At 40.9% G+C, this 26,948-nt stretch overlaps 1 protein-coding gene across 7 annotated transcripts in view; it reads right to left on the minus strand.

Annotated features, from left to right (window-relative positions):
- Positions 1-26,746, minus strand: part of CTBP2 (C-terminal binding protein 2) — a 222,982-nt gene extending 196,236 nt beyond the window's left edge. For 5 of the 7 annotated variants that reach the window (XM_063132797.1, XM_063132791.1, XM_063132793.1 and 2 more), the window contains exon 1: positions 26,139-26,746. The gene's annotated coding sequence lies outside the window, so the exon portion shown is untranslated. Of the gene's footprint in view, positions 1-24,621; positions 24,843-25,736; positions 25,874-26,138 lie in introns of those variants that run through there. The other 2 variants (XM_063132795.1, XM_063132796.1) reach the window with 2 other exon arrangements.
- Positions 26,747-26,948: the final 202 nt, after the last annotated feature.

A 26,948-nucleotide genomic window follows, 5' to 3' on the forward strand; every position in this document is an offset into this window, starting at 1 on the left:
TGCTCAATGCAGGCACTACATGTAGATCTAAAGTGGGCATGCAATTGGGATGGGGGGGGGGCACATGCCAGCCCCACAAGCCTCTATGTGTGCCTGGCTGCCTTAAAGGTCTTAGTACATTTAGCACAAATATTTGAAGGTGGCTTTGTAAGTGCGCTCCGCTGAAGTTGCCATGATCCAAAACTCTGCCTAAATATGCAAAAAGCCATTCCACCAAATGTACTTCCTCATTTAAAAATTGTCAACAGAACTGTTTCTAGGATCGTTATGCTAAAGGAGGTTTACAAACCTTGCCTCACTTTGTCAGAACACAAACATCATAATTCTCATTTTACAAACATGTAATTTACATCTGTTTTGCGTTTGGTGGGAAATCCAGAAAGAGCCTTCTCAGTGACTGTGACTGCACCCAAGTTTGGAATTCCCTATCAAGGGAGGTGTGTCTAGTCCCTTCATTAATGGTCTTCAATTTTAAATTGTTTATCTGGGGGGGTTTATTGCGGATTTTATTGTTGTTAGCCGTCTTGAACTCTTTCTTATGGAAAGAAAAAGGCAGGGCAAAACTGAAACCAATAAATGAATACACACCCAAAGGACATGGGCAAACCCATCCTATGGTCCCTGGGAGAGTGTCATAGGATATTTAAAATTCCCCTCCCAAGGCCATAGGAGAAGGAATCCTATGACATCAGGAGAAGGAATCCAACATCAAATCCGTGTTGGTTGCTTTCCAAGGCCACAACAGTGACCTTGGATGACCTCATAGAGGTCCCAAAGGGGCATTAGAGTGGATGGAGAAGGGAGGGGAGGGGGACAGAATCCACAGTATCCTATTATCTTTCCATTTCCCATCCACACCCACTGCTGGTCAGTGGGCCAGATGGGCTCAGAGGCCCGTCTAAATGATGATAATTTTTAAAGAGGAAGAAGAATAGGAGGCGAAATCACCTCCATCTTCCTCCCACCCTGCCCAGGGCATAGAATAGACTGAGGGTTCTAATCTTCTATGAAATCCACTCTTAATTGGACATAGATACCACTGAAATAGGTATTTTTAAGGCTGCAACCTAAACAGACAGAATTGCTGGCATATAGCCTTACATACAAGCCAAGGCCTCTTTCCAAGACAGCCCTGCCTTTTTGAGCCTTTCCAGGTATCATTTCATTAAAAATACTTTCCACTGGAATTTTCAAAGATATTAGTACTGACACTGACATGATCCCATCTTGCATGTTATGTACATTTTAAAATATGGTACCTTTCCAATGGTTGCTGACCTGGAGGACTCAGAGCAGATATACCTGGGTTTGGTTTTGATTCATGAATTCTCTTCTGGTTGAATCATACGGGTGGATGCTTTGTTTTGTTGCTGCGGTCAGAACATTGCACAACTTAGCATTAGCTAGGTATAGGTGAATCTCAGAACTTCACTTTCACCCAGATTCAGATTGCTTAAATCTCAAGTTCTTTCTCTCCCAAATATGAAAAACATTGCAAATGTTGGCTAATTCTTATAAAAATAATAATAACTGAAACAAAGCTGTCGCCCATCTGCACCACCTTGATTCACCTATTCCCAGCATGTAGAGGACCATGATGTACCTGCCTGCTATACAGATGAGGAGTCTGTCAGAAGAAAGAGGCAGCAACCTTAATTAAGCACTAACATGGTTGAATACACAGAGAGTCAAACCCATAGTTTCAGTTTTCCCACATACATTTTTTTTAATTCAAGTTCCTTTTGTGCCAAGTATGAAGAACTTCGCAAATATTGGTAAATTATTTTTTAAAATAAAATTGAACTAAAACAAAATTCTCATCCATCACTAGAGTAGCCCATATAAGTAAAAGACATTAACAGCAAAACAGAGACAACCAGCAATAGAGCAGAGCATTGCCAACTATAGCATTAACCTTCCAGGTGAAACATGGATAGCGACATCTAGGCATAGGACAGAAAACTAATCTTAACACCAAAGAGCTACTACAGAGCAAAGAGAAGTCCACCTAAAGAGCCGCCCCATTCATCATCTAAAGAACATCCACAGAGTGGTGCAGCCAGGAAAAAAAAAATACACTCCAGGAGTCCCTATTTGCCAGTGGCAATCCCAGTTTTCTTGTACCTACTTTGCTTTTTGAGGATGCTATTTTATTGTAAATTCAGTGAGAGTTGTGGTTCTTCAGAATTTAACTGTATATGTTTGTGATTCTTCAGGATTTAACTCCCTTATCCAGGCTTTCTCAAAGTTAAACCTCTGAGTGGAGAATGGCTGCATCTTGACTCCACATGCACAAAAATAATATATGGGCACAAACTCCATGCAGCTTGAGATTTCACACACTTCACAGTGACGAAGGTATATTTTGAAGGGTTGATAAAATGCGCAAGTTATGACATATATACACAATTATGTTAACAAGACAAAAAAGCATAATTGGTGAAGTGCATCTTTAGCCAAAAGAAGAAACACACTCATATCAGCATAAAGAAGACAAAAGCAGAGTCTTCAGCAATCTGTAATAGCATCAGGGTAGCAGGGGACCTCAGGTAGCAATCCTTAGAACTGGGGTGTTGCAAGGGTGTCCGCATTTTAACCTGTGAAGTGTTGAAGGATACAAGAGCACATTATATGGAAACAAGGGGCCATGGGAAGAAACAGGAAAACGGCAACAGCAATGACAACAGTCAGAAAGAAAGGGTTGCTCCAAACAATGGTGGGAACAAATTCCAGCTACTTTGTATTCAAACCCAAGACTAACAAGGGTTAAAGATAAAGGAGATCAACTCATATTGGTCTTTATAATCTTACACCTGTTCTGCAGTGAAGTTAAATGTTGCCAAAACAAAGGAAGAACTCTTACATTCAAAGGAAGAGGAGACTATGGGGGCATACCCCTGATTTTTTTTAAAAAAGTAACCTGTCACAGGAGTTGTAGGGCTTTTTTCTGTCTAAACATGCATAGGATTGCACCCTAGGAGAATCAAGGCAAAGTAACATTAAAAATGTATAGTAATTACCACCCCAAAACTAAAGATTTTTCTACTTTATTTCCCCCCTGCAAGCCTTATACAAGCCTTACATTCATTTAACAATCTGGAGCAATCTTTTTTGTTGTTATTTTCTTTTTTGTTTTCTAAAAGAAAGCCAATGCAGAAAACTCTTCCGAAGAATAGCTTCTAAAGATTTCTTTGAGCTCTGAAGTTCCATTAAGCAATATAATGTTGTGGTTTTACTTAGACATTCAACTGTGGTCACTCTTTGAAAAGGACCATTTGTATCCAACAATGATCATCCTAGAACAAATTGACTGCAGCAGCTCAATACTCAACCATCTGCCTTAAAGCCAGTCACATAAGGATCTTACACTACAAAGAATTTGAAAAGTGTGTTACTTTACAAAGCAACTCAAAGTGCGCTGGAGTGTAAACAGAATAGCTCAATATGAAAACAACTATGAATATCAATATGTAACACAACTGTACATTTGTGGGGAGTGGGGCAGAATTAGAGTTTTATATTGCAACTTCTTTGTTACATCCCACAATTCTTTCATTTTACAAGACATTAAGTACAACTTTCATTTGGTTCTAAACATTGCTTTTCAACTTTTATTTATATTGCTAACAGCACAATCTTATACATGTCTACTCAGAAGTAAGTCCCATTAAGTTCAATGAGGCATACTTCTAGGTAAATGGGGATAAGTCTGCAGCCTTTTTTTAAAAAAAGAAAAGAAAGCATGCTTGTATTTGACCTTTCTTCTTTCATCTTTTAAATTTAAAACATTTTATTTTCAGAGCTACAACTTGTTTTTTGGTTTTATTAATTACATAGTTTTGGTATTTTTTCTGCATGGGGGGACTCTTTTAAAAGTTAGATTCACATTTAAAACTTTTTAAGCTTTTAAGATATTTATGAAGCTGATGTGTTTTAGCAATAAATCCTTGAGTACTTTCCCCACTCTCTCGCTCTTTCTTTTAAAATGAAGAAACTACACCTATCAATTTATTGTTTGGTTCTTCCAGTGCTTCTGCTTGTCTTCTTAAAAGTAAGCAGCTAGCAGATTCTAATTTGGCTTCCAGTCTTGATGGCTATACACTTCCCTCCAGGGTCACAGGAAGCAGGCCCTGCAATACCAGTTGCTGGGGAACAATAATGGGAGACGGCACTTTCTTTCAGGTCAAGCTTGCAAGCTTCCTAAGAAGCATTTAGTTAGCCACTGTGAAAACAGGACGCTGCACTAGATAGGCCTTTGGTCTGAATCCAGCAGGGCTCTTAAAATACATTCTTCGTCTTCAGCCACACTGCTCTAGAAGTGCAGTTTGCATGGTCTCCACTTTTTTCTGTTTATAGCCCTGTTCCAGGCATTATTCTCTGATCAGGGAATTCCAACTCATGAGGACATGCAAACTGTCATTGTCCCAAAACACACACACTCACACACCGTAAACCTGCCACAACATCTCCACTCCCATCTAAAGAAGGCTTCTACATGTGTTCAGTTTAAAAAAAACTCTTTTTTTACTATATTATCATATTTTTCCTCTCATTATATACAGTGCATTAGGAGGGTCCCATCCTTAAAGGCAGCTTAAAAATAATTTAAATAAAATAAATGAATCACAAAATTGGGTGGTGTGATATTTTTATCGCATATTATTTATATTTCACTGTTTTATGATTGTAAGCTGCTCCGAGAGCTTTGGTTGAAGACTAGCTAATAAACTAAACAAATTAATAAATAAAATAGCATGTGTACAACAGTCATATGTAACAAATTACATGTGTGACATAGGTTATTTCCCACATCAAAGTGCCTTCCAGGTAGGAATTGTGTAATATTCAAGGCATCACTCAAAACTAACATGTTGCTACTTGTTGTCACCTACGTACAGATTTCCCCTTTGGAAAGGGGAAGACACTCATCATTTTAGACAGAAGGTGGCAAAACTCAAGGCCATACTTCCATTCCGAAATAGGCAAGTTCTTGCTGGCTTGCATTTCCATGCGCATCACAATAAATATACGCCATGCATTGCTATTTTTCCCCTGAGTTCCCTCATGCTCATTCTTTTTCCCCTGCACAAAGAAGTCTGCTACATTCATTTTGAAAATCCGACCCAAAACCTTCTGACAAGTACAATTTGAAAGTTCTATGGTATTGTTTCCTTCAAAGGAAACCAGATCTCCCAGTGACCCATCTTATACTCTCCCTTACCCTTCAATACCACTAACCTTGTTACAAGGTCAAGTGGAACTGACCATACAATTTCTATTTCAACAAGCAAATGGAGTTGTATTTAATCATGACAAGTGGATCTCTATGGGTTCTTTCCAGTCGCTGGAGCACAAGTTGTAGGCTCAACTAGCAAGCAGGGTATTGTCTTTTGAAGATCCATCATGCCAAAGTGGAACATGGAAACACACTAAAGACTCCCCGGCTCCATGTCTGTGAATTCAACTTGGTTGCTTTCCTGAAACAGTCTCAAACCCTAAATATACCAGACTATAAAGTACTTCTTGACACATGTTCGAAATAGCTTCTCAACAGTGGCATGGCCTTACCACTCTCTTCCTTTCTGTTCTTTTGGTGTTATAAAAATACTCAAAGTGTCTGATGCCCATGACATGATGAAGGTGGGTGAGAGAACACCTCTCATCTTTGAGCAGACTGATGAAAAGGTTATTTGCAATTTCAGGAACACATTCACTTAGCTACTTCTGCTTTCTTTGCTCCCTTGATTATTGTGGCTGTTGACAATACCAAAGCATTGTAATTTGAAAGATAATATAATCTATCTGATCAGCATCCAAATTTTGGGTTGACAGGTAGTTTGCTTGCACAAGTACAAGAAACCTGGTTTCTTTGTGCGGTTGTTTGTTTTGCTTTTATTAACTTTAAAGTTGTGCTTTACTTTAGTGAGTATGATCTTATTCAATCCTGAGGCTAAAGTCACAATGTCTTCAACTTTAATTGCTTTTGTGAAGTCAGAGTAAATTTGATTGCAACACATATGCACTAGCTTAAAAGTGCCGTCTAGTTTCTTCTTCATGTTTGCTTTCTTCACTTACAGAACCATAAAGAAGAAGTCCTATCACAAAGTCATCTCAACTATATGAATTAGTTAGGCGAACCTCCTCTACATATGTAAACCTACATAAAGAGCCTGACTCTTTACACAAACTTGTGAGGTTGGAACAAAGACTGCATCTCCATCATACAAGTTTTGGCCCACAAAGAACTTAACGCAGGCAAGGGTGGGAAAGGGAGAGAACATTTTCCACTCCCCAACATTAATTCCTTATCCAGAAAATGAGAAGAACCCTGAGAGCCAGTGTGGTGGTTGGACTGGGACTTGGGAGACCCAGGTTCTACTCCCCACTCAGCCATGAAGGTCACTGGGTGGTTTTGGACTGTTCACTGACTCTTAGCCTAACCTATGTCACAGGACATTGGACATAACACCCTAAAGCCCCCTTGCGTCAAGAGCCTCTCAGATGTTTGGGGTTCAGGTGTAGGAAGTGAGCTTACCTCCCCTCTCCTTTAGTTTCAATGCTATACATGACTACTTGGGCCCATCCAAGTGAAAGGTGCTGTAGCATCATGCTAGAGCACATTCTGAGCTGAAGGCTGAAGGGGTGTGTGCGGCCCACCCTGCCCCCTGGATCTCGCTCTTCAGTCACAATTGCAGGTGATGGGAGGAAAGGAGGAAAGCACCCCTACCTCCCATGCTAGGGCCCCTATGCATCTTCGGTTCCCTGCATTTACTTTTTATTAAGGAAACAAAAGATGTAGTAGCCAGTGGTCTTTTTAACATGTAATTTGACCCTTAGCAAGCAGCTTGGTTTGCAGGGGAGGAACAGCACCAATGTCCCAAGAGAGAAGGCACCTGGTCTTGGGTGCCCTGGTTCAAATCATACACCCTTCTCCCACCCTCTCTCCGCACTGAAAAGAATGGCAGAAAAGGGGGATGACTGCTATGATCCACTTGTGCCTGACAAAAGGTCCAGAACTGCAGCAGGGTAGCTGAGAGGACTCTTTAGCCAACAAGTCTCCTGTCCAATGAATCTATACACTCAACTGTAATTTAAGTAAGAGTGGAGATCAACAGGAAATACACTGGGTCATGCTCTCTCTCCCCCCCACCCATCCCCAGTGCAAAGCATTATTAATCCGACTGGAAATGACAGGACTTGTAATCCAACACCTGTGAAGAGCCCTGGGTAGGGGAAGACTGAATTGAAGTGATTTCTTATCTGTTTATGGTCCAGAAAGCAAGAACAGCCCTTTCTCTTATTTCTCCTCTTTGTTCAGCTTGAAACACTGGAACTGTTTATTTACTTACCTTATTTGAAAAGCCATGAATTGCCCTGCTACGCAAGTCACTGAGGGAATTGTTTAAAACATGTACTGTAAGTAAAGATCCATGAATAAAACTTTCTGTAGCCTACAGTAAACATCTAACACAACACATTCATTTTTATCCCTGCTTTTGGACCAATATTCCAGATAAGAAATCAAATCAAGGAGTAATTATTCCATTGTTATAACCATCTTTTTGAACTGGTAAAATGCCCTTGCTTATTTTTTTTCCACCATAAAATTCACCAGGGAAATGGAATGAAGATATATAAAATAGTTAATTTAAGACGACAAAAACTATATACGTAATAATGCAAATGCAAATCAAAAGAGCAAAATTAAATTCTCTGCCCTAAAGACTTTGTATATGACCTGAGTAGGAGTCCTCACACTTACATGCAAGTCAGTCCCACTGAGCTGAGTCTAAAATCCTAAACTCACCAATTTGGATGCAGGATCAACGGAAAACAATGAGATAAGGCTGGAAATCAACCACCACTAATCCTGTGGTACTACATGAAAGGTTAGGGACCCAATTGGCCACACGCTGGGATTTTTCCAGACCTGCCTCACAATGACACAGTCACTACATATATTTTTCCACAAGCTCCGGCCTAGACCTGTAACCTCTGCACTTATTATTCATGCTTTAGAATAGAGGTAGGCAGAAAGTAGATCTCCAGATATTTAGTATTTCAACTCCCAGTATTCCTGACGATGCTGACAGGGGCTTCTGGAATCCCAAACATCTGGAGATCTACTTTCTGCCCACCTCTGCTTTAGAAGGCAAATACTTTGCTCATTTTAAGTCCTCTAGGGAAAAGAGAAAAACAGAAATTGTTAATCTAGATGAAGTTCTAAACTATGTATTAGATAATCAGCACTTCTCAAGAGATCCATGAACCAATTGATGTAGTGAGCCCTCTTGTAGAATTTTCTTTGCTTGTGACTCAACTCTAAGTCTTTAACCCTCTAGTCCTTGGCCTGTACTGTGTCCATCCCTCACTACCATAAACCCAATAACCAACATCCAATACTCTGTGGGGTTCAAATCAACTTCTAGACGTCCACCTCCAGACTTGGAAGATCTCACACACACTGGAATGCAGCAACAGGATATAGACACAATGAAATATTGTGGAACAACCCCAATATTCTGAGGAACATAGGAAGTTGCTTTATCCTTCCTGGCCTAGCTGGAGATCCAACTTGGGACCTTCTCTATGTAAAGCATGTAGTGACTGGCCACTCATGGAAGTTTGTAGGTCATTTGACAACATCATGAACCTCCTGTACGTCTCCTGTTCCTTCTCCCAGTTATTCCAATTTTTAAAAAAAACTTGGAAGTTCCAATTCTTCTGAAATATCTTGCAATTTCCTATCATGTGCAGCCAAAGAGCCGCTGTCCCATCCAAGTATATGAGCAGGGAAGTTTGCAGATACAGACTACATGGTTGCCCCTCTCCTCCTGTGTAATTCACCTCATTACAACTGTGGAAGAGAAGCAGGAAGCAAAGCACCAGTAAGCAAACATGATTTCCCTTTAATCTAAAGAAGCAATGTGTCTTATCAAAAATGACTAGAAATCTATTTCAAAATTCCTAGATTCCAGCATGAAAGTTTCTAAGTCCCCAAAAGCACATGGTGCCAGGGATTTTTCCATCCCATCTCAAGCAACTCACAGGACACCACACAGCATTTTGTACCATTTTCTAAGCACAGTGCTCATATGGGTAACTTGCACAGTACAGTGACTGCACACAGCTCAGGGCAACAAAGAATCAGGCCCGCTGAATCCATGATACTAAACGGCTGTACTACACTGACTCCTACAAACTTGCTGCTAGCAACCAGCTGCAAAATGGAGCCCGGACTGAATCTGTTATTAATTGGATCTGATGGCCAGGAAATGTTCCGCAAAATACACTGATGCAGGGTGGCTGATGCCAGTGCAAGTTTTTTTTCCTTTTTGTGAAATGCGCTGCTTATTCCTTTTCTCTGGCACTCATTATCGTCACATTCATTTCATCTGCTTGTCTTCCCCCCTCAACTCTGAAGTGTTGCAGAGGCACTGCGATACATATATAAGCTGGTCGTCTTGCTTGCTGTATCACACTAAAGCGAAATAAAGGTGAAAAGCTTAGTGTCACACTGGAGAACACAGGTAATTGCCTTTTACTGAGGTCTGGGATGAGCAAGGCAAATGCCACAGATAAATGAAACCAAACAAAGATATTGACGTTCCTAGATATATTACCTCCTAGCTTGTAAAGTGGCACCAGCAAATGCACAGAAGATGGGCAGCGACAATGCAAAGAAGCATAAGGCAGTGACTACAAACAAAAATTACAGGAGAATTGGCTTAACCACCAGCTTCCTGAACAATCAAACATGCCGGACTTGAGGAAAAACCTGCAGTAATCAATTTACATAAAGCATATTGACTGTGCTACTGAATAGCAGAGGAAAAGAAACAAGCCAAAAGACCACAAAATAAATAGGCACCAGAATCACAAGGAGGAAGGTGCTCCAGTCTTTGATAAAGCACTGAAATGCAGCACTTAAGTATTAAAAACACAGCAATATTTATTTAGCCTGCAAAGATTACAGGATCTCTGAAACAAGGAGACAAGAGACGGATACAAAGGTGACATCGTTAACATGCAGTTGCAGCCAACAAAACCAGCAGAGAGGGAACTTTTATGCAGCAGGCTACCAAAGCATCCAATGCCAGAGCAGGGAAAAAAATATTTCAATTCCTAAGGCCCTCCATCAAATATTTAGGCAACAGGCCTGTGCAGGAAGGAAAAAATAATAAATCAAAGTTTCAATGAAATGCTTTATATTCAAGTGCACCCTGAAATTAAGCAGAGCATCTCAGCTTCTAAGTAGGTAAGAAAACTTCAGAAGATTAAGATGTGGTCAACGCAGATAGGAACACCAGAATTATTGTGGAGGAAGCACTGAAAATGTCTGAAGGATAAGAGAGATGCCTGTCACAGATGGCTGCCAAAGGTAGTGATATATTTCTTTTCAAATGGCGAAATATCTGCACCAATCACCCCTTACTAGTAGACATATTATACTGCAGTACAACCTGCATATGTTTTTCACCTACACCATTCATTATGGCAAAAGCCACTCATTATATATGATCACATTTCCCATGCTAAATAAATGGACAGGCAACTTGAGATATGTTGCATTATTCATATTACACAAGAATGGACTGAATAACTGAATGACTAAAAACTCAATCACACACTAATAAGTTTATCTCTACTATTTGTTTAACCTCCAAAGGCATTCTAACATTCTTTGGTCATGTTTCTCTGTATAGATTCATCCATTCATGCACAATGCTAAATGCTTCGGGCTTTTGTATGCCTGGTGCTATGTATCATGTATACTGGTGTGCAATCAGAGTGGCTTTTCAGTATACAAATGTCACACTACTGCATTGTAATCCCATAGCTGCTTTCGGGTGATGTGGTAGCCACTATAGACTTTGTTATGCTGCAGTGGGATCAGTGAAGGATATAAACAAATTTATGGCACTGACAACGCAGTCTTTCTACAGACACCTATATAGGGATGGCTCTTCTCCCAAGCTAAATGAGTCTTCATGATCATAAAAAAGATGTTTGCTTAGGCAATCTCCTAGTATGCAGCACCATTTGCAAACTGGGAAGTGCAAGACCAAAACAGGATATAGGTTAACCAAGGGTTTTAAGTAGGCAAACACATCTGTGGATGACAATTTTTTCTTCATCTACATTCATGCACCTGAAAGCTTGAAAAAAATCCACAGTTCATGGCAAGCTCAAAGAGACCAACAAGTAACAGAAAACAGACAAAAGAGGTAAGGCCATGAATTCTAATGTCTATAGACAAACCCTGATGTTTCTGTTGGGTTACTAACTTTGAAAACCCCGAGGAAATCAGTCTTGTTATGAGCAAGACTTCACACATTTTGGCTTGGCTCAATCATCTACCATTGTTATCTAGTAGCCAAGCAAAGCTTTGTCCCAGAAAAGTAAAATAAGTTCAGTCCTTTGTACCCAGTTATTGTCCAAAAAGGATTTTTCAGGGGAGGAGCATTGGATGAGGTCTGTGCCTTTGTAGCAAATTCTCCCACTGACCCGCAACACCAACACAGAGTCCCTAACGTAAGATGCAGCCTGGTGCCATATTTTATAAAAGGCAGGGCCTGCCTCCCTGTATTTCCAGTATCTTTTCAAAATAAAAAATACTTCCACTCCATTGGCAGAGAATACTTTTCTTGCTCTTCCTACTCACTGCCAGCATTTAATTTTGGACATCACTGGTGACTTGGCAACCGTGGACCAAATCATGAAATTTCTTTCACTACAGAAAACTCTGGTTTCTTCTATGTTCTTTGGCCTTTCAACAACAAATAATCTTATATCAATATTTTATATTTTAATCTTATATCAATTTTGCTGCGTGGTTTTATCCAGGTTGTGCTTTTTATACTGTATTTTGTAATTGTGCTTTTAACATGTTGGTTGTTTTATTATGGTTTTAATTTTTGTGAACCGCCCAGAGAGCTTCGGCTATTGGGCGGTATAAAAATGTAATAAATAAATAAATAAATAAAATAACCCTGGATAATCTTTTAACTAGTTGTCTGTCTGGTATTTAAATTATTAAATTTAAATAAATTTACATATAACAAAACTTCAATGCAATGCAGATGCAAGACTTTCTGATACTCCTTAAGGAAGCCCTACATGGTTTGCTTCCAGGTTAAGTGCGGGATTGCCTTCTCCTGTACAATCCACCCCACACACACAGGTCCTCCGGGAAGGGTTTACTCCAGTCAGCCACAATTGAGCTGACAACAGTTACCCAGAGGACCTTTTCTTCTGCCACCCCCAGACTGTGGAATGGCCTGGCGAAGGAGATTCGTCCCCTTAACACTTGGAAAAAGTTTAAGACAGCCATAAAGTCTAGTCTCTTCCGGCAGGCCTACCCAGATGAATTTTAAACCTAAGAATTTTAATATGTTGTGATTGTTATTTTAATATTGCATTGGTTTTATATGCTCTTTTAAGTAGTTTTATGTATTATATTGTATTTAATGTTGCCTGCCTCAATCCAGAGGGAGAGGCGGGTTGTTGTTGTTGTTGTTGTTGTTGTTGTTGTTATTATTATTATTATTTTATCTTCTAAGTGTCAAATCTTTTCTCATTTTAACTGCTGTGTTTGAAGCAGACCAGAAAGGGAATCTTTATGTTCCTTTTTCTCAAGTTTTGCCAAAGGAAATTGGAGCCACTGCACTGATGGGTCCTGCAAAGCATCTACACCCAGGGTTATACTTGTTATCAGCACCACCAACTAATCACCCTTTATGGACTTAGTTGACCAGTCACTATGATTAAAACAGGCTGAAACATTTCATACCTGGCTTCAAGAAAACGTTTGAAATTCAAGATTTTAACTGTATTTCAAGTTCAAAATAATGTGTGGGAGAAAACAGTTATCTCATCCATCTCCACTCTGACATACAAAGATGGCCCATTTTAGTCATCAGGGATCCACCTTTAAAAACAAAGTAGTAGCATTTGAATTTGAGAATGAAAACCCAGTCCCAAATAATTGATTTTCAATACTAGGCAAAGATCAGCCAAGACTCATCTGAGAGCACATTCAAAAGCAATCCAGAGGTTGGAATGGCACAGCCAATCACTGCTCTTTCGTTACATTGATGGGTTAATATTCCTCCTAAAAGCAGAGATGATGAATTATAGTCACCAACCTGAAAGGCTTCAAGCTTAGAGGTTTTTACTCAACAGGAATATTGCCAAATATATGTCCATGAAGTGCTAATTTTTGAAATTTTAACTACATGCACAACACACTTTGGCATATGTATAGTTTATTTGATTTAGCATTCTCCGATGTTCCTCTTCAATCTCCTGAAGAGGTAATTTTCCCCCCGTCTAAAGCATAACTGCTTAATTGGCAAGTATACAAAATATAATTACATTGCATACAAGTGACAATACTGCTTATGGGAATATCACAGTTCATACATTCTATTTTACTTTGTGCTTTTATCTTTACTAAATAATCTATATGAAAGTAATGCTTGCTTTTACTGATACAACATGTCATTCAGTTGTTTTCCAAATTAGTCTGGCATAATAACCGAACACTGAACAAAACCCTTAACTTAATTTAGCTTAGAGCCAAACTACACATTACACCAATTGTGTAACGTGTACCCAAGGCCTCTTTTCTTTTACTTTAGTGTACGTGCACATGGCCCCAATTTGTGCACTCAGAGGGAAGGGTTAACCCCACACACATACTTTTTACTTTTTTTTGGTATATCAATGAAGGTGGGGGGAGGATTTCAGAAAAAAATAATGGGGCGGAGGTTTAAGCCTTTCCTCCTGGACTGTGGTGGTCCCAATCTGAAGTGGACTGTGTGTTCTTACATCAGAATAAAAGAAAGAAAGCCTTAACTACATGCCAAGCAATTAATGTAACATGGACTTTGGAACTTAGTTGGTCAGGGTATCAGAATTCCAGGTGGCCAGAAGCCACTGGGGCCTAAAAAGTGTAATCTTGGCCACTGGCACCTGGCTTGTCAGTTGGATGGAAGCAGGCTCCTCCTTCTCCCATGTATGCTGCTGATTGTAGACCTGGCTATTGCCTCTTACTCCCTTAGTGGTTACTTCATTTCTTTCTACATTTTCAGCCAAGTGTGATTAATCTTAACAAAGGTTTGAAGGCGGCTTGTTTCCGTATACCACAGTAAATATTAACAGCAGTTTATCATTTATTTATTTACTATATTTCCATACCACCCAATATCCGAGGCTCTCTGGGTGGTTCAGAAAAATTAAAACCAGTTGTCTTCACACAGAATGCTAAATTTCAATTATAGACCCTATTCAGACAACACACTAAGCCACTGTGGTAAAGCATTTTGAGCAAAACATTATGGCTTAGCATGTTGTATGAACCATCACTTAGCGAGTTGTGTGAACCATTCCTATCCATGGACTGCAAAAGGATTAGTGGACTAACCACGGCTTAATGTATTGTCTGAACAGGGCCAGTAAAACCAAACAAAACAATGAAAGCAAAAGCTTCCAGGCTCCTCCTCATGGCCATGCCAGCAGAGCATATAATTCCATATATTTATTGTTAGCTTTTATTGTTTTAATTGCTCTTCTATTGTGTATGTTTTTATTGCTTTTAATGTTTTAAACTGTTTTTATGTATTTTATTGTTGTAAGCAACCTTGTAACGGCTTCTGCCCTGAAAGGTGGCCAAGAATTGTTTTAAATAAATAAATAAATTATATGCTCCAGAATGCAGCCACACTCTTTCCAATTACAAGGAACATCCATGCTTATTCCCCTAAAGGCAATTCTTAGTCAGCACCTGTAACCAGGCAAAAAGCTATTCACAAGTCAATTTACACTTCATACGATTTTTTGCCTACACCCACATGCATTATGGGCCTTCTAGTTCTAAAGTTCTGTACTTTTGAGTGAACAAAATCTAATTGGTGGATAAAGACTCAAAACAGTAAAAGCTAGTCTTTTTTTTCCAACGAAACGATGACATTCTGTAATTGGATGTCCTGTAGAATGGCTTGCCCCTGAAGGTTAAAATACAATACTCCGAAGGTTAAAAAAAAACAAAAAAGCTTCTTGCTGTCATGTTAAAAGCACACAAAGAATAGAGAAGGGGAGCATCTGTTTTTATAGTGTTTTATTGTATATTTATTTGCCTATTTGTATACTTACGTATTTTAAAAAATCCTACATGTAGCCTTGTGAGTTTTTTACCCTTAAAAGTAGCCTAAAAATAATCTAGAATTAAGTGAAGTACAATTTGCTAATATGAACCTTAACATTTGTATCACACTGTGCAGTGTTCAGAGTGTTTCACAGATCCTATTTCTAATTCTAACAACCCTGTAATGCAGCCTCTCCAACTAGATGCCTTCTAGATGTGTTGGACTACAATTGCCATCATCCTCAGCCAGTAAAGCAACTGTAGTCCAACACATCTGGAGGGTACCAAATTGGACATGGCTGCTCTAAGGTAAGTATTATTACTCCCCTCCTTATTGGGGCGTAATACTAAGACTACCTAATCAGGGACTTATTGATTCATAGCTCAGTCTACACTATGACTACACTAGACTTAGTCACTGCATTGTTCAGACGACATGCGGAGCCACAGTGGTTATGAAATTTGAGCTAAACATTATGGCAGTGCATCAGGTGAACCATTCCTAACCATGGTGGCTACATAACCAAGGTTTAAACATGCTAACAAACCATTTGCTACAAAAGGGTTAGCAGCTTAACCATTGCTTAGCCTGTCGTCCGAACAGGCCCTATGCCAGCTCTCTAATGTATGTTCTGAAAAGCATAAACAAAAGGCAACTATGAAAACTTCCTAGAAGAATGTGCAGTAGTTTTGACAAAAGAACTGCTAATTTCTGCAAGGCTGTCTCAATTCTCAGAATATTCTCAATTCCTAAAAATGCAGAATTCAGCCCAATCTTAAATTTAACTGTAAACATAAAAGTCTTTCTGAAAACTGAATTTCAAACAAGCTCCGGTGTTGTTGTTGTTTTAAAAAAGAGACTCATGTGCAAACATGCTTTAGGATTTTGTTATGGTAGAACACCATTCTATTATAGTTAAGTGACCTCAATTTTAAACTTGTGTTTTCAATCATGTGTAGTGTTTTCACAAGATTACCCTTGGCGCTAGAGACTTTCGAAACTGGATGACAACTCAAAAAGCTGCTTATTTTAAAGTTTAAATTACACAGCACTGAATTTATTCACACAACCGCCATCCAAGAAAATACAGATTTCCTATCATTTGCTCTATTCTTTTTCTATCACCTTTTCAAATAACTCCAAGCAAGCTTTGCTTTGACACTTTATACTTGACCGGCATGTTATCCAAAATACAGAGCGTGATCTCTACTATTTTCTTTACTGGTATGTGTCCACAGTGGAATGCAATAGATGTTGATTCTTTAGAAAGTGGACTGCTCTCACTGCTTTAAGGGATCAAAATTTCAGCAAACAGAGAGAAGTTAAAATATGGTGAACTTGCAAAGTTCCTCACCCAGCTTTTTTCTGCCGTTCTCTCACAAAAAATGAACTTGTTTTTGAAACAGGCTATACTTACAGATTCCAAGAATCTATGCAAATCTTAGTTTGACAAACAATAGCCCAGTATTTTTTTTAAAAAAAATACACACACAAGGGTGTAGGGACAGATAAGTATTTTAAGGGCAAAAACTGTTCTCCTCAGAGCCCAGAATGGTTATCTGAGTAGAGGCGAGTAATAGTGAACTCTATGGAGCAAAACTAAAAACTTCTTCAGATATTTTACCAAGTATACTGTTATCCAAATTAAACCAAGACAAGAGTCCAACCCTAAACGCTGGACCTTTTTTCAGTAAGTTTCTCAAGCACAAACACATACGGCACAATCCACAGAGGTAAAAATGGCTAGCTTTGCAGTCAACAGTTTTCAAAAGATTCTTGCAGCCACAGCCCACATCTGAAGCTGTTGTTATTAAGGCAGAAAGAAGAATCAGCAGCCCCACTCCATGTCCATCAACACAGGCTGAGGCTTATTTAGTAGCAGTGAATCAGTACACATTACTACAAGTCTTATTAAAACACTTCATAAAGAGTAGGTCTCCATTTTCCATACTCCCTTACCACGCTGTGCTTTGGGGGTCAACTTAAGCAATAATTGGCATGCATTCCTGCAAGGGAATGGCAATTGATTGTTTGACAGCATTAGAGACATAGAACACATACTGGAGCAACTGAGATGTTCTATATTTCCAGAATAAAAGCTGCCCCAAGAGTATTTTAAACCTGTCTTGTAAAACACACACACACACACACACACACACAATGTACTTCTAAAAAAAAAAGTGCCAGTGCTATTTTTAAAAAAGGAAGAGGAAGAACATTAGAGTATTTTAATATGGGGAGAATTCTTGTCAGTTCCAAGAAAACATTTGCCTCCCCAGGAATCTTTGCCAAACACACATGCTCGTTATTACATCAGGTTGAAATCTGCACAGCTTTTTCAGAAGTGACCTATAAGACAGGATATTAGATCTCTGTGGTCATTGCTTATTCATCTTTGCTGAGAAACAGATATGAATCTGCAGTTCCAACGTTCCACCCATGGTTCCTTCTCTCAGGAAGCATTCCAGAAACACCCCTACGAGGAAGACAACATTGCATCTGAAAAGAAAGGGCTTCTCTGGTGGCTCATCACACATGGATCTTTCCTCCCACCCAGCTCTCTGCTGAAGCTCCATGCAGAAAAATATAAAACCGTTAAAATCGAAGTTCTGGCAACAGTAAAATACTGAAGTCAAGGAAGCCCTAATCCAAATAAAGCTTACCAGCTTAATTTAATTATGAACATATACAACCAACTTCCCTATGGGTTACTTCTATTTCAGAAGCCCTAAATTCTTTACTATGGAATAGTTAATTATTACACTTCTAGCCAGCCTGTGATTTATCATGGTACTCAAAGATGCATACATAGGGTTCTCGGGAAATCTCTCATCTAGGCATTGGCAACACCAAGAACCTGCTCAGCTTCCACAAGACTGATGAATTAAGACGGAGGGTCACCATGCCTCAGCCCTGGAACATGTTAAGCAGAGAATAAAGGGTGGCCTGTAGGCATAAACAGAGTGCATTTTCCTCACCACTAAGAACCACCCTTATATGTCTAAAATTAAGGGAAAGGACATTTTAGGTCAGTGGGGCAATTACCACAGTGGTTTGAGCCCCGGCGCTGGTCCTCTCCTAGAAATTAAAGGCTACAGGAGGGCAACAGACAAGGAGCAGATGAATCAATGAGGGCTTCAGTTAGAAAGGTAAGCCAAAGTTGTACACAATGATTTGCTTGGATACCTATCATACAGGAATTGCCTCCAGGAGATCAAGCAGGGGAAAATTTACAGAAGCTAGCTTTGTTTTTGCTTTCTCCTTCTGGACCGCAAATGACTAACACAAGTACGCATGAAGATAAGAGGCAAAAATACTGTGGACTAGTAATTTTTGTTAATTAATTTGCAAGACTGAGCCTTGATGCCCCCCCTCCCCTTCTCCAGGAATGGTCAACCAGTGGCCCACCAGATGCTGCTATCAACTCCCATCATCCATGACCATTGGCAATGTGGCTGGAACTGATGGAAGTTGAGAGTCCAAGAACTGGAGGGCCACCTTTGCCCCAATCTATGGAATGCAAATGTAATCAGAATATTCTTCTTCCATTACACAAATAATACATGTTAACCACAACAAACCTTTCAGGCAGTATCATGTAATGGAGACTTGCTAGAATGTGGCCTGACTCAGCTAATATTAGCAATGGGTTTCAGTGGCACATACAACACAATCTTATCCATGTTTACTCAGAAATCCCACTGTGGCCAATGGGTCTTTCCTCACAGAAGTGTGGGACTGCAGCCCAGACAGTCATTAACTATGGTGTGGGTTGCAGCCTTAGTCATAACTAAACTTGAGAGAGAACGGAGCATGGGTTGTTGCGCAATTTCTGTTTATACTAGTGATGGAGATATTGCTAAATGAACATTTGTTGACAACATTATCCTGTCTTTCTCAATCAGTCAAGCTCATCCAATTCAGAATTTTCCATTTTTTTTCAACGTAATGAAGATGTTCTCACAACAGTATGAACTTGCAAAGTATTATCTGTACAGCACCTAGCCTGACAGAAAATTTGTCTTCACCAACCCCAGCCTGAATAATGCCTATCTGTAGCCTTCATCTAGGACACAGCACATTTAGGCCAATGCTTTTTAACAATAAGTAGATGATTAGTACTGGAACCTAAGACAAGCTCACATACATTATGTTGACACATCCTCTCTACTGAAATGACAACGTTAAAAATGAAAGCAAGTGGCACCATTCTACTATTACTGCAAACTCCTCTTAATTTTTTTCCCATTTAGGAAATGCACAAGGGCAAAAGGTACAACTTCGCTTTCAAAAGTGATGCCTGACGGAGTGACTTGGTATTAACTGACATTCTGGAATGGAAGTCCACAAAAAGTCACTCTGCAAGAGTTATCCCATTAAATTGAACCTTAAGAGAAGCACACCATTTAAAAAAATACCTTTTAAAAGACTTGTTCTATACTGGTAAACTACAAAGCTATCTTTTAAAAATAACGGATAAAGGGATGAATGACATTCAATTTCCACTACAGAGTTTGACACACTGAGAGCAGAGTCAGCTTATGGTGGTAGATGGATTTACCACATTTACACCACTGTTCCCTCTGGGGAACACATAAAGTGTGAAGGGAAAACACAAAAGCAGAATAGCCACTGAAATATGTAGAGAACACATGGCAGAGAGTGGGAGCCAACTCCCAAGCATGCACGCACCACACTTCCTCTAGCATTTGTAAGGATGAGTGTTTCTCCTTCTCATGGGAAGGAACAGATCTGCCTTCATAAAAAGTGAATAAAGTCTAAGGCCTTAGCTAGACCTACCTTTTATCACATGACGGAGGAGGAAAGATCTCATGTTGTGTTTAACACGAGATCCCTCCTCTGTTTACACGTGAGGCACGACAACCTCAGGAGAGGTGTTGCACCCGCCATTTTCTTTAAAGCAGCAGGAGCACACGAGCACCGAAAGGTAAGTGCTTTTTAAAAATAATTTAATTTTCCCGCTCCCCCCACCCTATCTCCGATGGGCGCAGCTCCGTGCAAGGAATCGCGCGGAGCCGGGTCAACCCACGGCAATGGGTTACACGTTCCGTGGTCTTGGGCTCAATCCGAGACCACGGAAAAACTGGGCCCAAAGTGTAGGGCTCTATCCTGGGGCAAGGGAGGGATGATCCCTCCCTGATCCCAGGATTCCCTGTGTGTCATGTGGACGCACAGGGACGATCCTGGAGTTCACCCTGGGAGAAAGCCCTGTCTAGCTAAGGCCTAATAGTTGAATACTAAGTCCCAGTGTGTTCAAAGAGGCTTAATTCCTAGTAAGTGTATTTAAGATTGTAGCCTAAGGTTGTGAACCTAAACACATTTGTACCTGGAAACAAGTTCAATCAAAATCAGTGACTCCACCTAATATTTCTCAGCATGTCACTGTTTTTATCCTTTACTCTCTCTGTGTGTGTGCATGTGTAATTCTATAACTGGAATATTATTTATTGTTGTTTTAGATGTTTAAAAGTGCCACTGCTAAAAATCTGAGACACTCATTTGGCCAACGTACATGAACTTATGTTATAATAGATTTACACAATCTTTATTTGCTAGGTCATGAATAGACAGCTTCCCACCGAGGAAGCAGAAACCAGACTAATCTGTATGAAATTTTGAAAACCATGGAGCCATGTATAGTTTCTCCACTTATGGTACACTAGGATTAGGGCTGTATGGGAAGGAAGTGGAAAGAGGGGTGCCAATGGATGTACTGTCCTGCCTTGAGGCAGGGATTGAGCAACCTATAGCTTTTTAGCTCTTTGCAATTCAGAATACACTGCAGGGTAAAACACAAGGCTGAAAAAAGGAACCTTAACTACAGCTGAACTCACAACTCCTCTCATGCAAGGAATCAAGAACTAAAAATCAGACCAGAACCTTTGTTTGCCTCCACCAGAGCAGAATCTGGCCCATGATCTGAATGTCTGTGTTGAACCCAAAGCAGGACTGAATCAACGGGCTAAGAGGTGGGAAGAGAGAATATGGTTGTTTCATAATAAAGACTGTACATTCAGAGAAGTAAATGATGTGAGAATGAATTCACTGAACCCAACCAGAATAAATAATTTGACAATCCAGATGAATCAGTATCTGGATTCTCATACACATTTGCATTTGACCAGGATTCTGTGTTCTGGTCTCTTCTCTTCAAGGACGAAGAAGCAACAGGCAGGACAGAGCCTTTTTAAGTTAAGGCTGCAACATAGAATAGGCAGACAGCAGAGTTGAACTGGTCATGAGATGGGTAGAGGACAGCATTTTCTGAGTGCTTTCCCCATCCCGACCAAGACAGTCTCTGTGGCAGTTAAGTTGTTGCTGAAACCTTTTCTTTCTAACCTTTGACCTAGGGGTCAGCATCTACACAGCTGCTTATTAAAGAGAGAGCTCCATTACAGGTCACCCACATCTATTTTTTTTTCTTTAAAAGGTATGTAGTTTAATATTCCACATCACCCTAAAGGATTTCAGGGTGGTTTATGACACAACGATCCCTCAAAATATCTGTACGGTAATTTAACACTGAATACCAGTTAAAACGTCTGACCTTATGGTTACTAGGCCTCTGTAAAGCAGTACGAGGTAGTTAGAGCTAAGAAATCAGAGGGCAAGCTAGCAGTGTGTCAGAGGACAATATATGTCTGAGAAAGAGAATGGATTTTTTAATATATACCAAAATTAATCAGTTCTGTTTTAATTGTTTTATGTTGCAATCCTAAACACACTTAACTATACAGCAAACCCTACGTGGGATGTACTTTGAGGTAAGCATGCATAAGATTTCACTGTAAGTTTATGAGTGGAAATATCTTATCACATTTTCAGTTTCAAAATCAAGGAATAATCCAGTATCAATTTTTGTTTCCAAATCAACCTCAGAATGTAAATATTGACATTGTCACATGAACCAAATCAGATGTATTAATACACTTATCAAGACTTTATTAGACTGAATGATTTCAGTCACAAGTAAACTTGAAGTTCTATATATTCATATTTATTTATTTTTCATCTTATTTAGTTACCCCTTAAGAATAATTTATTTTTAATCACTGTGTTCACTAAAAAAGTCCTTAGAGTGAAGACATGACATCACACATCATGATATAACTAATTTGTCTAATCTGTATTAACTAAAGTAATGTGTACTTTTCCTTAGTAAGAGACAGAACAAATACTATTTTGGATTTCAACATTAATAAGCAAATAGCCACGACTTCTTCAAAAACACCCTTAATTTTTTTTTAAAAAAGTTTGGCAACTCAGTGAAGTAAGGGGCCACTGAAGAAAATATGTGCATTTGCACTATGCCTTAAATGCATATTATAGCTTGTGATGAATTACAGACTAAGTCAGTTCATGAATTCACTCTTATCAACCCCACCATTGGAAAAGTTGCTGTATTTACAAGATTTAAAAACCACACCCAGAAAATGGAAAAATGGGGGGGAAAGGGGGGGACTTTGCCAATCAGCTATATAATTGGAATGTCTGGGCTGCAAAACAGTTCCGAAGCCCTTCATACTATTCTGAACACACACTTATAATGCAATTGTCCTTGGTTTGGCTTATTAAAAAGGGCTACAGTAGCTTTACACCATCACCTTCCAATCCATAAGCACTAGTAGTTTCCCCACTATACAACTTTTATTGTTCACTCATACAAACATAACATGGATGCAATCAAGTTGTACTGAAATCCATGGGAGCTTGCATCCAATTTGTTGCAATTCCCATATCACCAGTGTCAATGGGGAAAGCCTGACTGATTCTAACAGTGTGGGATATCACTACGATGGTTTCCCCAAATATTCACCAACATCACCAATACGATTAGAACACAATCCTATGCATGTTTAGGAGGGGGGAGTCCTATAACTCCTAGCATTCCCCAGCTAGCATGCTGGCTTGGGAATGCTGGGGGTTGTAGGACCTTTTTTGTCTAAACATGCATAGATTGTGATCTTAATCTCTCTTCCCTGCTTCCTAAACAATGATAAAAACATCAAGGTCAATCAACTGAACCTTGCATCTCCTTTTAACTTAGTTCTCAACATTTTAAGAAAATACAATCTAACTATACATGGCATCTTTCCACATACTTACAGATGTTAACTGTTGCTTTCTTTTGTTTGCCCACGTTACACTTGATCAAGAGTGCATGACTACAGCATTTTCATTTGTGTTCAGCATATCCATTGGTTCCCATCAAGTTTAAGCACAACTTAAGCATATTTAAAATGACTCTTTTGTTATGTATCTAGCTAATATAGATTACAAGACAGGAGTACCAGTTTAAATATGTAAACATACACAAAATCCAGATTTTGTGTTTGTTTGCGAGAAGCTTTTATAGAAACCTGCCAAACTAGGTTTGGGTCAAACAACACTCTCTCTATGGCTGACTTACACTGAGCAATATGCTTCAATCAACACAATTACCCTGATACTCTTTGAAAAGTGTAACAGTTTTTTTAAAAAAAGATGTCAAAGTTATAATCCCTATGAAAATCAACAAAGCCCTACTATATTCCACAAGAACTATACCAGAGAGATCCAATTTCCTTTCAGAAAGGTATATGTTCATGCTATGTAAGACACACATACACACAAACACACATACATACAAAGGGCCTCGGTGATGCATTTGTTTGAATTATTTGGAAAGGAGACAATTTCGTGCGAAATAGCTGGTCAGGAGGAGAACAGAAAAACTTCAGTAGATCCCAAGTTAAGAGGTTAGATTGCAAGCGTCCTGTTTGTCACCAAAAACGCCAGGCCTGACAAACATCAGAGCGATACACAGAGAAATCCTGTGTCCCGAGGAGTTGCTAAGGAGCTGGTTTACTCATTGATATTTCTCTGTTTATCTGTGTAGATGGCAACACCTTTCCCAAACGTTCAGCCATTTCATTCTTGAAACGCAGCACTTCAATTTTCCATTTCAAAAGGATGTTTGTTTCTGCTCCGTGTGTTCCAAGAGAAGGGAGGGGGAGCGCGAAGGGGAGGAAGGAATACGATCGTTACAAGTATAAAGTGCCCGAACAATCTGGATCTGGTGGTCCCCCCCACCCCCATAACCAACACAGCAGCCGCGATGAGCAATATGTGACGCAAACCTCTGATCTGGCCAGAACGGGAAGGGAGGGGGGCTTTTGGTGGGTTTGTTTTTAATTTGTAGTGAACAAAATAGGAAGAACAAAACAAAATCCCGCTCCAGACCGGTAGAGTTGCGTCGCTTTGGGGAGCTGTAAAGAACGCCGCTTTTCCGGGCAGGAGAGTCAACCAAAAAAGCAAACTGAGAGACCACTTTGTGAACGTCACAATGAAACGGAGCAAACACGCTTCCCCAGGAAAGAAACGGCGTTCCGAATCTCTGCTCTACGCCCAGTAGCTCCCCCCGCCACAGATGGAGGTGCCTTTATCGCAATTCCCCCCCCTCCCTCCCCACCTTCTCAAAGTGCCTCCGAGACCCATCCGGATTTCCCTACCATTGCTCATTTCCACCACCACCACCCGGTGTTGTTGTGTTTTTTTCCGCTCTCGCGCTCTCTGCAACTGTTTGTTTTACAGGGCTCTGGCGTAGATGGCTTTCGCTTTGGCCCTAAAATAAATAAAACGCCTTGCACACCAGTGTCCTTCCCCAGCCCCACTGCAGAGCCAAAGTAGTTTGAAAAGAGGGGGGGAGGCAGGAAGGAAGGAGCGAGAGGGAGAAAGAAACGCGGGCCCAGACGGATCACACCCACCCTTCCACCCTCCTGCAATCGGTTCGCCTTATCGCGACTTCCAGCAGCAGGAAAACTTTCTCCTGATTGCATTCAAGTGCACGGCGGGGGGGGGGGGGAGAGTGCACCAGGCAAGAAGTACATTCTCTGCAGCCTTAGGAGGAGGAAGTCCCCATAGCTGAGCTGTGTGTGAAACGTCTCTCTCCTTTCTCTCCCCCCCACCCGCACAACCTCCGCGATGCCGCCCCCCTTTCCTCCTCCCTTGTCTTGGCCGAGACTTTGGCAGCGCCGCAAACCGTGGGTTACCCTGCTAATCTGCTGGCAGATGTTGTCCATCACACGCAGTACTAAGTAAACAATGCAGAGCCCAGCAAAACAAAAGATTTCCACTTCACCTCATTTAACGTCTCTCACTCCCTGCCCAAACGGAAGGGGGGCGCTGAGAAAGGAGGGAAAGGATTTTGGGGGGATGTAATTTTTTGAGAATGGAGAGCAGCAACTTAGTCTCGCCCCCCCTTCATCACCGCCAGCTCTTCTCTTTTCCATCTCACACCACCAACAACAAATAGTCTTTTTCGCCGACTCTTTTTTTTTTTTAGGGGGGACGGACGAGAGATACCCCTCTGGTCCGATCTGTCCCACCTCGGCTCCAAAAAAAAAAAGCCTGCCCGTGCCCAAATATATTAAGGGGGGCGGGAGAGAGAGGAAAAAATATGTGCATAATAATCGAAAGGGGGAGGGCGGAATATAAATACACATATATACAAGGCAACGCGCGCGCGCTTTAACGCAGCCTGGATCGGAAAGCGTTTTCGACAAATACACACACACACACACACACCTTTTTCACGATCGCGCTGGTTGGGGGAGGGGTTGGAGAGGTAAAGCCACATTCGCCCGAAATCTGTAGCATCGTGGGGGAAGAGAGTTGGACAGAAGGGTCTCCCCAGACGGATTAAAGCTGGCCGGAGTGTGTGAGATATGACCAAAGATGTCCTCACGTTGCAAGCTTCCCCTTGTCCTCCTGCCCACCCCCACCCCCCAGTCCTCCGCCGGCTTTCCTTCTCTGGATGGCGCAGTGAAGCGAAAACACATGGACACTAGCACGGGCACAAACATTACGATTGCAGGTAGGTTATTACGAAGGGAAGAGGAGAGGGGGAGAGAGAGCGCGCCAACAGAGCCCGACCGAGCAGGCTTGGGAAATAGCCTTGACTTCCCTCCCCCGCCTCCCCCCCTTTACCTCGTCGTCGGCGTTTAATGTCCACAGGGAACAGTTTCCCCCCCACACTTTGGCTAAAGCCGTCGCCTGGGCTCTCAACGCTGCATCTTCCCCCTCTTTATCGATCGCCTCCGCTGGCTTGCTGCTTTTTTGCCGGGCTCTTGCTGCCTGAGATCCACCTTAAAATGACACACACATACACACCGCACAAAAACTTAATCCTCGCCTCCTTCGCCAGGCTCTTGCCGCTGCTCCAAGTGAGGATGGATGGGGGGGGCAGAGATGGGAGATCAGAGGGAGGAAATCTAATTGCAACTTGGAATATTTGTCCTGGCTTTTTTCTTTCCAAAAACAAAAAAAGTCTGTAGCTGGTACTCCTCCAGCAAAAAAAAAAAGGGGGGGGTTGCTTTTCTACAGCCTCCGCTTCTTCCTCCTCCGTTGTGCTGAGTAGCTAGGAGAGGTAGGGTCGCTCGTTCGCTCGCTTTCCTTTTTTTTTCTTTTTGGGCAATAGGCGGGGTCTCTCTTTGCAAACCAATGACACAAACCCACATGGACCAGCCTCGCCCCCTACAGATACTCTTCACTGCAAATAGGCTTTCTCAGGGGATTAGTGGATCAGCTAAAGTACAAACAGACGCAGCAAGAAAGAAAGAAAAAAGGGGGGAAGGGAGGGGGGGTCAAGAAGAGGAAGGAGGAGCGTCCCTTGCACTGCACTCTGAGTGTGCGTCCCCCGACTCCCTCGTCTCTCCTCCCCTCCGCGACTTGGCAGAGTTGGCAGGACTTAAGAGCGAGCGAGCAAAATTCCCGAAATCGGAAGAAACCAACGATGGG

The sequence above is a fragment of the Elgaria multicarinata genome, chromosome 8 (assembly GCF_023053635.1).
Source record: "Elgaria multicarinata webbii isolate HBS135686 ecotype San Diego chromosome 8, rElgMul1.1.pri, whole genome shotgun sequence".
NCBI lineage: Eukaryota > Metazoa > Chordata > Lepidosauria > Squamata > Anguidae > Elgaria > Elgaria multicarinata.